At 36.6% G+C, this 11,060-nt stretch overlaps 1 protein-coding gene across 1 annotated transcript in view; it reads left to right on the forward strand.

The window, feature by feature from the left end:
* LOC133630166 (E3 ubiquitin-protein ligase HECW1) overlaps positions 1–2,934 on the forward strand; it is a 158,230-nt gene extending 155,296 nt beyond the window's left edge. The window contains exon 31 of the transcript XR_009821201.1: positions 2,892–2,934. The gene's annotated coding sequence lies outside the window, so the exon portion shown is untranslated. The remainder of the gene's footprint in view (positions 1–2,891) is intronic.
* The last annotated feature ends 8,126 nt before the right edge of the window (positions 2,935–11,060 follow it).

Raw genomic sequence — 11,060 nt, forward strand, 5'->3', positions numbered from 1 at the left:
AGGGTCAGGTTAGGTTTTCTTTAAGGTTAGGGTTCTGATCTTGGCTTGAGTCTAAACTATGTGCAAATGGATTTCATGCCAACAAAAGCATTAGTTACCTTTGTCTCATCTTTGCCTCAGTTCCGGTATCATCCGTAATAATGGCGTCGTCATGATACACTGCCCTGCCGTGATGAAGGTCAACTATCAACCAGACTATTGCTGGTATTACTACGACTAATTCTACTTCTAAAAAAAGGTACATTGGTACACTGCACAACAAAATAGTTTTAAAAAATGGTAATCTGGTTTCACACAAATTTCTCGACGGCAACGATTGTTAGAAACATACTCATTCAAGACTCGGTCAGGACAATTTAACTTCCTTTTTAGCTACCTGCTTCCAAATCGACATTTCTTCATTTTGTGCATGAACTGTTGAGTGAGGGAGCGAGCCGGCAGAAACCCGTCGGAAGTATCTTACGAGCAGAACAAGACTATCTCGTGTCTGTCTACCACTGATCAGGTCTCACCTTAGCGGTATCGTTATCCGTCTTTCTTCCCGTTGATTTGACGCAATGTGAAGAAATTTGGCCATTTTTCATTGGCAGTATGCAATAATGTTTAATTGTGTACACAAAACATGCACCAACTGGGATGTCACTCACGTAAACACAATGTTTAATGTGAACATATCAGCGCTACAGTCAAATAATACACATGTACAGTAGTAGTACCACTCAATATAACTGCAGTCCTTTGCAGTGCTGAGCAAAACTACACAAGTAAGAAGAGAAAATTATGTTGCATATTTGCTCAAATGTTTTGTACTTATTTATATGCTATTTTATTGATAATGTTGGAGTTTGTTCACAATCTTTTGATCAGGACAGCCTTTCTTCATTTTTTGAAACCTTTGCAATTTGATATTTATGTCTTTTCTATTTGTAACATTGCTATCCTTTGGTGCTTTTGGAACAAATCGTTTGGGTTTTTCTCACAATGTCAAAAGTCTTACCATGATTTGTCCTCACGTCATAACTCTTGTCGTTTGTTTCGATGCTGTACGCAACAAGCTAACAAATGACACGCGTGTATTTGTCGTGTTTTCTTCCAATACATTCATGGTATTGCGCGGGGAGATGCAATACAACATGAACACGGTTGTATCAGTGAACCTTGGAAAAGCGCAGGTACTGCCTGTGTTGCTATGGTAATTGTTAAATATTAGAAAAACACATGTAACAAGATAAATACTGTTGGAAAAAACAAGATCATTAAAAAGTAGCACTTCAAGAGGCGAAACTAGCCAACACTAGTTTGAAAGCTAACACTTACCGTATTTTTCGGACTATAAGTCGCAGTTTTTTTCATAGTTTGGCCGGGGGTGCGACTTATACTCAGGAGCGACTTATGTGTGAAATTATTAACACATTACCGTAAAATATCAAATAATATTATTTAGCTCATTCACGTAAGAGACTAGACGTCTAAGATTTCATGGGATTTAGCGATTAGGAGTGACAGATTGTTTTGTAAACGTATAGCATGTTCTATATGTTATAGTTATTTGAATGACTCTTACCATAATATGTTACGTTAACATACCAGGCACGTTCTCAGTTGGTTATTTATGCGTCATATAACGTACACTTATTCAGCCTGTTGTTCACTATTCTTTATTTATTTTAAATTGCCTTTCAAATGTCTATTCTTGGTGTTGGGTTTTATCAAATACATTTCCCCCAAAAATGCGACTTATACTCCAGTGCGACTTATATATGTTTTTTTTCCTTCTTTATTATTCATTTTCGGCCGGTGCAACTTATACTCCGGAGCGACTTATACTCCGAAAAATACGGTAGCTGTTATCCCGGACGAGCCCCCAATTATGTCACGGGCCCTGTAGCCGTTTTCTCATTAAAAATGGACGTCAAACATAAAAGATGGATGCTTTGTACTTACTTGTATAGTGAATAACACGTTACACTAGATGTTTGCACGAGAGGAGCAAGTCGTGCCACGCAGTGGTAGGCGCTGGGGTGGCGAGCATCTAGAGAGAGCACGAGTGCTTTTGGCTGTTCAATCAGACTCTACAGATAAAATAATCAGCAAATTATACTCGATCTGGGACGTAACAATTAGCAAATTTCCAACAAAATTGTCACAAGTTCCTGTGCCGTGCAGCGTTTTGCACCGGTCTCGTAATTTAGACGTACGAGGTTCGATTTGCTAATGTATGTTTTAATTGTTAAATTTTTTATTTTGTAATTTTAATTCAATCCAAAAACATGCATCAGAAAAGGAGTTTATTTTATTCTCAGTGTACATGCATATAGTGACAATAAAAAGTATTATCTAATTAAAAATAACAATAAATATCAGAGTGTGAAAACAAATGTAACGGGGGGCCTCTAAATAAAATTCTGCTTAGGGCCCCAGGTAAAAAGTATCATTCTTCTACCGCTAATACTTACTGAACATGTAGCATGGATTTCCAATAGTAAGCATCAAAGTCTTTGATAACACGAAACCCATGTGACCTTGTAGTTATAGAAAATGACTTGATTTATTTTGCTCTTTTTCAAACAAAACATCCCCAAGGTTTAAATGCCTGATAAAGAAATATGACCGATTGTGATGTTGCAAACGGTGAAGGTGTGCAACTGGAAAACTGGAGCATGCGTTTCTCAGTTTTCCAATGTTTTGTGTTTATAGACGTGTGTGTAGATGAAGTCCGACAGGACAGCTCTGAGAAACGGTTTGTGGAATGGCTTCATCGCCATCGATGAGTTTCAAGAAGTTTATAGAGTATGGACTTAATGCAGTGCTTGGCAGTGCGGTTAAAAATAAAAAAAAGAATGGGAATAAAATTGTTTGATTATTTTTGTGTAAAATGTGTTCTTTTGTAGCCCGTCTGTGCTCAAAGTGTTTGAAGAAACAGGATTATTGCACCTCCATGTTTGACAGTAGGTATTGCTTATTTACCATTTCTCTGCCTCCAAACATGCAAATGTGTACAAATCATTCAAAAGTTTGCCCACTTTTTTTTCCAGGACTCATTGATACTTTTCTCCATAAAGTCGTTCACTGATTCACACCTGCTGTTCCTCGCTAAATTAAGAAAAGGAAACGAGGTAACGTCATTAATTGTGCAACTGTTACCCTGTTTGTATAAATGTTAAATCTCATCACACTTTTCAAGGTGATTCATTTTGAATGTTGTTGAATTTTGAATGTAATGTTAAATGTAAATTTATGAGTATAAATGTTAAGACCGAATTTAAATATGAGGACTATTTACATATTTTTCAAATACTTACAGGCTTTACACTTTGCGAGACATTTAACATTATATTTAACATTTAGATATAGCATTTATATTTATAATTAATATTAATATTTAAAATTTAGATTTAACATTCAGATTTATAATTAACATTTGGATTTACTGTATATCTTAATCTTAATTTGATTTGTATCTAACATTTAAAATTTAGAATTAGAATTTAGATTTAACATTTTGATGTAGATTTATCATTTACATGTACCATTTAGATTAAGAATTTAAATTTAACATTCAGATTTAATATTTATATTTAACATTAGTTTTAAAAAATTATAGTTAACATTCAGATGATATTTAACATTTTTATAGTATTTTTACGATTTATGTTTATCATTTAGAGTAAACATTTAAATGTAAAATTTATATTTACCATTTAGATTTATATTTAACATTCATATTTAGCATTTACATTTATGTTTGGATGTAACATATATATTTAAGATTTAGTAAACATTTATATGTATCATTTAGATTTAGATTTTACACTTTTGATTTAAAATTCTGATTTATATTTAACATTTAGATTTAACATTAAGCGTTAACATTTATATTTTAAATTTGGTGTTAACATTTAAATTGACATATTTAACATTTGTAACATGATGTAACATTTTGAGTTAACATTTAGATTTATATTCAACATTTAGATCAGGAGTTTCCAAACTTTTTGACTTGGGGGGGCCGCGTCGGGCTAAAAAAAAATGGGCTTTGCACATGCACATGTGTGCGGTGCCCAGGGCACAGCCATGCCAGCCAGCGAGAGGAACCCTAGAGTTGGTGCCAAAGGACTGCCCGGCAGGGCCAGCAAGAGGCCGCAGACAGACGCGCCCAGCAGAGGACAAGGCACGGGAGAAGCAGGGGACAGCCAGCCCCCAAACTAGCAAGAGACCACAACCCATGTGGGCAGAAATACGGAATGCCCCGCCCCCAAGGGCCAGAGACTCCCCACAGCCGGACGGTAAGACTTCACCGCCCCACCAGCAACAGGGACCCACGAGCCCAGCCGCCCCACCCAAGTCGGCTGCCGCAGGACCGCCCAGCACGGGGCTCCGGGAACCCCCCCACCTCACCTGCAAAGACCCCAACGATAGAGGCAGAACATCCAGGCCTGTCGGATCCTCCCCCTGAGGGAAGACAAAAAATTGATCACAGACATGCTGACACACAAGGCCACTACGCTGGCAGCCTTGCAGCACTGCAGAATAACCTATCTACGCTGTCTTGTTGTTGACATAAAACCATATCAAAAATAGCATGCCACGTTACATCAAGCTATCACTAACGGTGTTGTAAAGGACCTAAAAGTAGTTAGATTACTCGTTACTAGTAAAAGTAACGGCGTTACTAACTCTGTTATTATTTAATGCCGTTATTACGAACACTGAGTATGATGCATGTGTATATATGGATATATACAGTATGTGTATATCATACTTGCCAACCCTCCCGATTTTCCCGGGAGACTCCTGAATTTCAGTGTCCCTCCCGAAAATCTCCCGGGGCAACCATTCTCCCGAATTTCTCCCGATTTCCACCCGGACAACAATATTGGGGGCGTGCCTTTAGCGTCCTCTCTCACCTGAAAAGGAGACTATTATATATGTTCCCGTTATCCATAGGTTTATCTATAACCCATAAAGTAGGCAGGCACGGAGCTATTTCTCAGCCTGTGTTTATTCCAGCCGGCACGTTAATACACTGACACACAACGTCCGGATTCCCATCATGCATTGCTTCAAAACTACGGCAAGTAGTATTGTCCAAAAACATAACAGAGACGAAGCAGAAGAACGAAGAAGAGACATGGCGACGACGAGTAAGAAGAAGTACGCTTGCAAGTTCCAAAATGATTGGAAAAAATTATTTCAGTTCGATGGGGAAGGGGTATGCTGCCTGCACATTATGTAGATCCGACTTTTATGTGTGTGTGTATGTGTAAATAAATGAACACTGAAATTCAAGTATTTATTTTATTTATATATATTAGGGGTGTTGGAAAAAATCGATTCGAATTCGAATCGCGATTCTCACGTTGTGCGATTCAGAATCGATTCTCATTTTTAAAAAATCGATTATTTATTTATTTTTTTGTAGATTTTATTTTATTTTTTAATTGATCAATCCAACAAAACAATACACAGCAATACCATAACAATGTAATCCAATTCCAAAACCAAACCCGACCCAGCAACACTCAGAACTGCAATAAACAGAGCAACTGAGAGGAGACACAAACACGACACAGAACAAACCAAAAGTAGTGAAACAAAAATGAATATTATCAACAACTGTATCAATATTAGTTACAATTTCAACATAGCAGTGATTAAAAATCCCTCATTGACATTATCATTAGACATTTATAAAATTTTTTAAAAAAGAACAATAATGTCACAGTGGCTTACACTTGCATCGCATCTCATAAGCTTGACAACACACTGTGTCCAATATTTTCACAAAGATAAAATAAGTCATATGTTTGGTTTATTTAATAGTTAAAACAAATTTACATTATTGCAATCAGTTGATAAAACATTGTCCTTTACAATTATAATAGCGTTTTACAAAAATCTACTACTCTGCTTGCATGTCAGCAGACTGGGGTAGATCCTGCTGAAATCCTATGTATTGAATGAATAGAGAATCCTTTTGAATCGGGGAAAAAATCGTTTTTGAATCGAGAATCGTGTTGAATTGAAAAAAAAATTGTGACCCCAAGAATCGATATTGAATTGAATCGTGGGACACCCAAAGATTCACAGCCCTAATATATATATATAATAGAATAAATATACATATATAGCTAAGATTCACTGAAAGTATTTAAGTATTTCTTATATATATATATATAATATATATATAATATATATATATATATTTATATATACAGTGTTGGGACTAATGCGTTACAAAGTAACGCGTTACTGTAACGCGTTACTGTAACGCCGTTAGTTTCTGCGGTAACTAGTAATCTAACGCATAATTTTTTATATTCAGTAACTCAGTTACCGTTACTACTAGTAACTATAACTCATTACTGGTTTTCAGTAACTAACCCAACACTGTATATATATATATATATATATAAGAAATACTTGAATTTCAGTGAATTCTAGCTGTAAATATGCTCCTCCCCCCCTTAACCCCGCCCACCTCAACCCCCCAATCTCCCGAATTCGGAGGTCTCAAGGTTGGCAAGTATGCACTAGAGCTGAAACGGTTCCTTGAGTAATTCGATTTTTGACGGCATTGTGCCTCGTTAATAACAAAGCTCATGTTTCGCACGGACTGTTTAGGTGTTGCACTGCACAACACCGCTCTTTTAAATACGCTTGAGTCTAGAAAACGTTTTCCTCCAACAGAACTTGCAATGGCAGACGCCGCAGAAAGCAGTGGACAAGAGCCGTAGCAAAACGAGGGAATTAAGAAGCGACAACATTTGTCTAAAGTGTGGGAACACTTCACACTAAAATCGAAGGAAAACGCAGAAGTGTGCAAACATTGCAAAGTGGAGCTCGCAAGTTCGATGCTGCAGCAGCTGTCGAGAAAGCATCCGATTGAGGGACGTCCGGAGGCGAGGTAAGGCATCTATTTTCAAATGTAAACACAAAAGTTGTGTTAGCTAACTAATGTTATTCATTATGATAACCAGGATGTGTTCTTTCACTCCCGCAAAGTCAAATGTTGTTGAAAACTAACAATGCTATCCTTGCTGTTGTGTTCAATTAGCCTTTCATTATTAGTAACCCCGCGAAAGTAGTCGTGCAAAGTTATTCAAGTCATGCAACCACATGCTACTTGGATAGCTGGCACTATATAGTCTCTATATAGTGACTATATAGTCTCTGGACAATGTAAGAGTTCCAAGTCCTTGTTCACAGTGGTAGCACTTGTGTGCTAAGTTCCTGTCAGCCATATTGGTTCTGAATGCAGTATTAAAGGCCTACTGAAATGAATTTTTTTTATTTAAACGGGGATAGCAGATCTATTCTATGTGTCATACTTGATCATTTCGCGATATTGCCATATTTTTGCTGAAAGGATTTAGTATAGAACAACGACGATAAAGATTGCAACTTTTGGTATCTGATAAAAAAAAGGCTTGCCCCTACCGGAAGTAGCGTGACGTAGTCAGTTGAACATATACGCAAAGTTCCCTATTGTTTACAATGATGGCCGCATGAAGTGAGAGAGATTCGGACCGAGAAAGCGACAATTTCCCCATTAATTTGAGCGAGGATGAAAGATTTGTGGATGAGTAAAGTGCAAGTGAAGGACTAGTGGGGAGTTGAAGCTATTCAGATAGGGAAGATGCTGTAAGAGCCGGGGGTGACCTGATATTCAGCTGGGAATGACTACAACAGTAAATAAACACAAGACATATATATACTCTATTAGCCACAACACAACCAGGCTTATATTTAATATGCCACAAATTAATCCTGCATAAAAACACCTGCGTGTTTGTTATGCTAGCTCCTAGCTCCTCTGCTAGCTCCTAGCTCCATAGAACACGCCAATACAATTCAAACACCTGATCAACACACACCATCACTCAGCCCAAAAGACCGTTTCCTTAACCCAAGGTTCATAAAGCTTATATATTTTTAAAAAGTTACGTACGTGACGCGCACATACGGTCAAGTTATCGAATGTTTAGCAGCCAAGGCTGCATACTCACGGTACCTGATATTCAGCTGGGAATGACTACAACAGTAAATAAACACAAGACATATATATACTCTATTAGCCACAACACAACCAGGCTTATATTTAATATGCCACAAATTAATCCTGCATAATAACACCTGCGTGTTTGTTATGCTAGCTCCTAGCTCCTCTGCTAGCTCCTAGCTCCATAGAACACGCCAATACAATTCAAACACCTGATCAACACACACAATCACTCAGCCCAAAAGACCGTTCACCTAACCCAAGGTTCATAAAGCTTATATATTTTTAAAAAGTTACGTACGTGACGCGCACGTAGGTACGGTATGTGTTATGCTAGCTCCTCTGCTAGCTCCTAGCTCCATAGAACACGCCAATACAATTCAAACACATGATCAACACACACAATCACTCAGCCCAAAAGACCGTTCACCTAATCCAAGGTTCATAAAGCTTATATATTTTTAAAAAGTTACGTACGTGACGCGCACGTAGGTACGGTACGTGTTATGCTAGCTCCTCTGCTAGCTCCTAGCTCCATAGAACACGCCAATACAATTCAAACACATGATCAACACACACAATCACTCAGCCCAAAAGACCGTTCACCTAACCCAAGGTTCATAAAGCTTATATATTTTAAAAAAGTTACGTACATACGCAAAAAAAAGCCAAAGCTGCATACTCACAGTAGCACGTCTGCGTCTTTGTCATCCAAATCAAAGTAATCCTGGTAAGAGTCTGTGTTGTCCCAGTTCTCTACAGGCGTCTGTGTATCCAAATCAAAAGTCCTCCTGGTTAGAGTCTCTGTTATCCGAGTTCTTCCATCTTGACTGCATCTTTCGGGAATGTAAACAAAGAAGCGCCGGCTGTGTACTGTTGTGGCTGACTACGTTCGAAAAATACGTCCATTTCGCACCGACAACTTTCTTCTTTGCTTGCTTGGCTTCCTTCTCCATAATGCAATGAACATGATTGAAACAGATTCACGAACACAGATGTCCAGAATACTGTGGAATTATGAAATGAAAACAGAGCTTTTTCGTATCGACTTCAATGTGGAAGGCATACCCGTGTTCGCCGGGCTACGTCACGCGCATACGTCATCCTCAGAGGCGTTTCGAACCGGAAGTTTAGCGGCAAATTTAAAATTTCACTTTATAAGTTAACCCGGCCGTATTGGCATGTGTTATAATGTTAAGATTTCATCATTGATATATAAACTATCAGACTGCGTGGTCGGTAGTAGTGGCTTTCAGTAGGCCTTTAAAGGCACTACCTAAACCACGTTTTATATTTTATATAATGAAAACTGTTGTTATTGTTTTATTTTTGAGACTAGGAATATATTTTTATTTTAACTTTCTCAGGGAATATTTTTTAACAAATTATATATATATATATATATATATATATATATATATATATATATATATATATATATATATATATATATATATATATATATATATATGTATGTATGTATGTATGTATGTATGTATGTATATATATATATTTTTATATATATATATATATATTATTATTATTATTATTTCAGTCGGTTAATTTTCAATCTGTGTTCAGTACAACAACAAACATGGGTTTGCACAGTGACATTTTGTTTACAGCATCAACAAGAAACAACTACTTGCATGATCCTTCAAGATACACTGAAACACAATGAGAGTCATGGCATTAGCCTCTATGTTATTCATTCACAACATAGAGGCTAATGCCACCACTTTCGCTCACAATACAATAATTGTTTGTTCCCAAATATTTTGAAGTTGCACAGATTACATTTTGGGCACATATGTGACTAAAATGGTTGTAAATTCAAGCCCTGGAAATATTACTTAATTACTTGAATTTAAGTAATATCTGGATCGGGATAATTTGGCTTATATATAATATATTTATATATTTACAGTATATTATGGCAAGCCGTTAAGGAAATTAAATATATATGGAAGTCTGAATAGAAATGAGAAACATTTATATATACTGTAAATAAGAAAGACTTAGAGTCCGTCTGCTGATCTGAAAAAGAGCCAAAGCTGTCCAAGAGCTGAGGGACCATCTTCAAAGTGCAATGCTGAAACAAATAGTGCAAACGATAAAATGTAACTTCCAGAGTTTGAGATTAACGTAGTCCCGTCGTCCCGGGGACGGTTAAAAAAAATGCACAAGACGAAATTAAATGCTTCCCAGGACAATGGCTTTTAACCATTTTTTTTCTTTTTCTTTTTATGTATTTATTCATTTTACATTTTATATTAAATGTCTTGGTTTTTCCTCCCTCTGAAAATCCTATGAAATGTTTAACAAGCCATCCTATAATAATACAACAGCTATTAGTGTAACAATACAATAAAACAAATATATTTAATTATGTTTTTTTCATTATTTTAACAATAGGCTAATGTATATTACTTTATATACATTCTACCAGAAACACAAAACTTAAAAACTAAATTATTTACAATTGCAGCTTCACTCATTGTAAAGGAAGACGGAAGTCCACGCAGGAGAAAAATGACTACAAAGATGGTGTCTACGACGCACTAAAGGGGCTCTCTATGAAGTGAGGGGAAACTGAGTGAATAATGACAGGTTATATGATTATTTATTTAAACTCATATTCGGGCCACTTTATAATGAATATGTTGGCATGTATTTGTAAAATAAATAAATAAATAAATAAAAAAGTCCCAAAATTATTTAGGGGGGCTTAAGAATATTTTAGGGGGGCTTGAGCCCCCTTAAAACAGGCCTAACAACGCCAATGGTGGTGACCCTCGCCCCATCCTTGTTTGTGAATGACTGAGCATTTCATGGAATCTACTTTTATACCCAATCATGGCACCCACCTGTTCCCAATTTGCCTGTTCACCTGTGGGATGTTCCAAATAAGTGTTTGATGAACATTCCTCAACTTTATCAGTATTTATTGCCACCTTTCCCAACTTCTTTGTCACGTGTTGCTGGCATCAAATTCTAAAGTTAATGATTATTTGCAAAAAAAAAAAGTTTATCAGTTTGACTATCAAATATCTTGTCT

The sequence above is a fragment of the Entelurus aequoreus genome, linkage group LG15 (assembly GCF_033978785.1).
Source record: "Entelurus aequoreus isolate RoL-2023_Sb linkage group LG15, RoL_Eaeq_v1.1, whole genome shotgun sequence".
NCBI classification, from domain to species: domain Eukaryota; kingdom Metazoa; phylum Chordata; class Actinopteri; order Syngnathiformes; family Syngnathidae; genus Entelurus; species Entelurus aequoreus.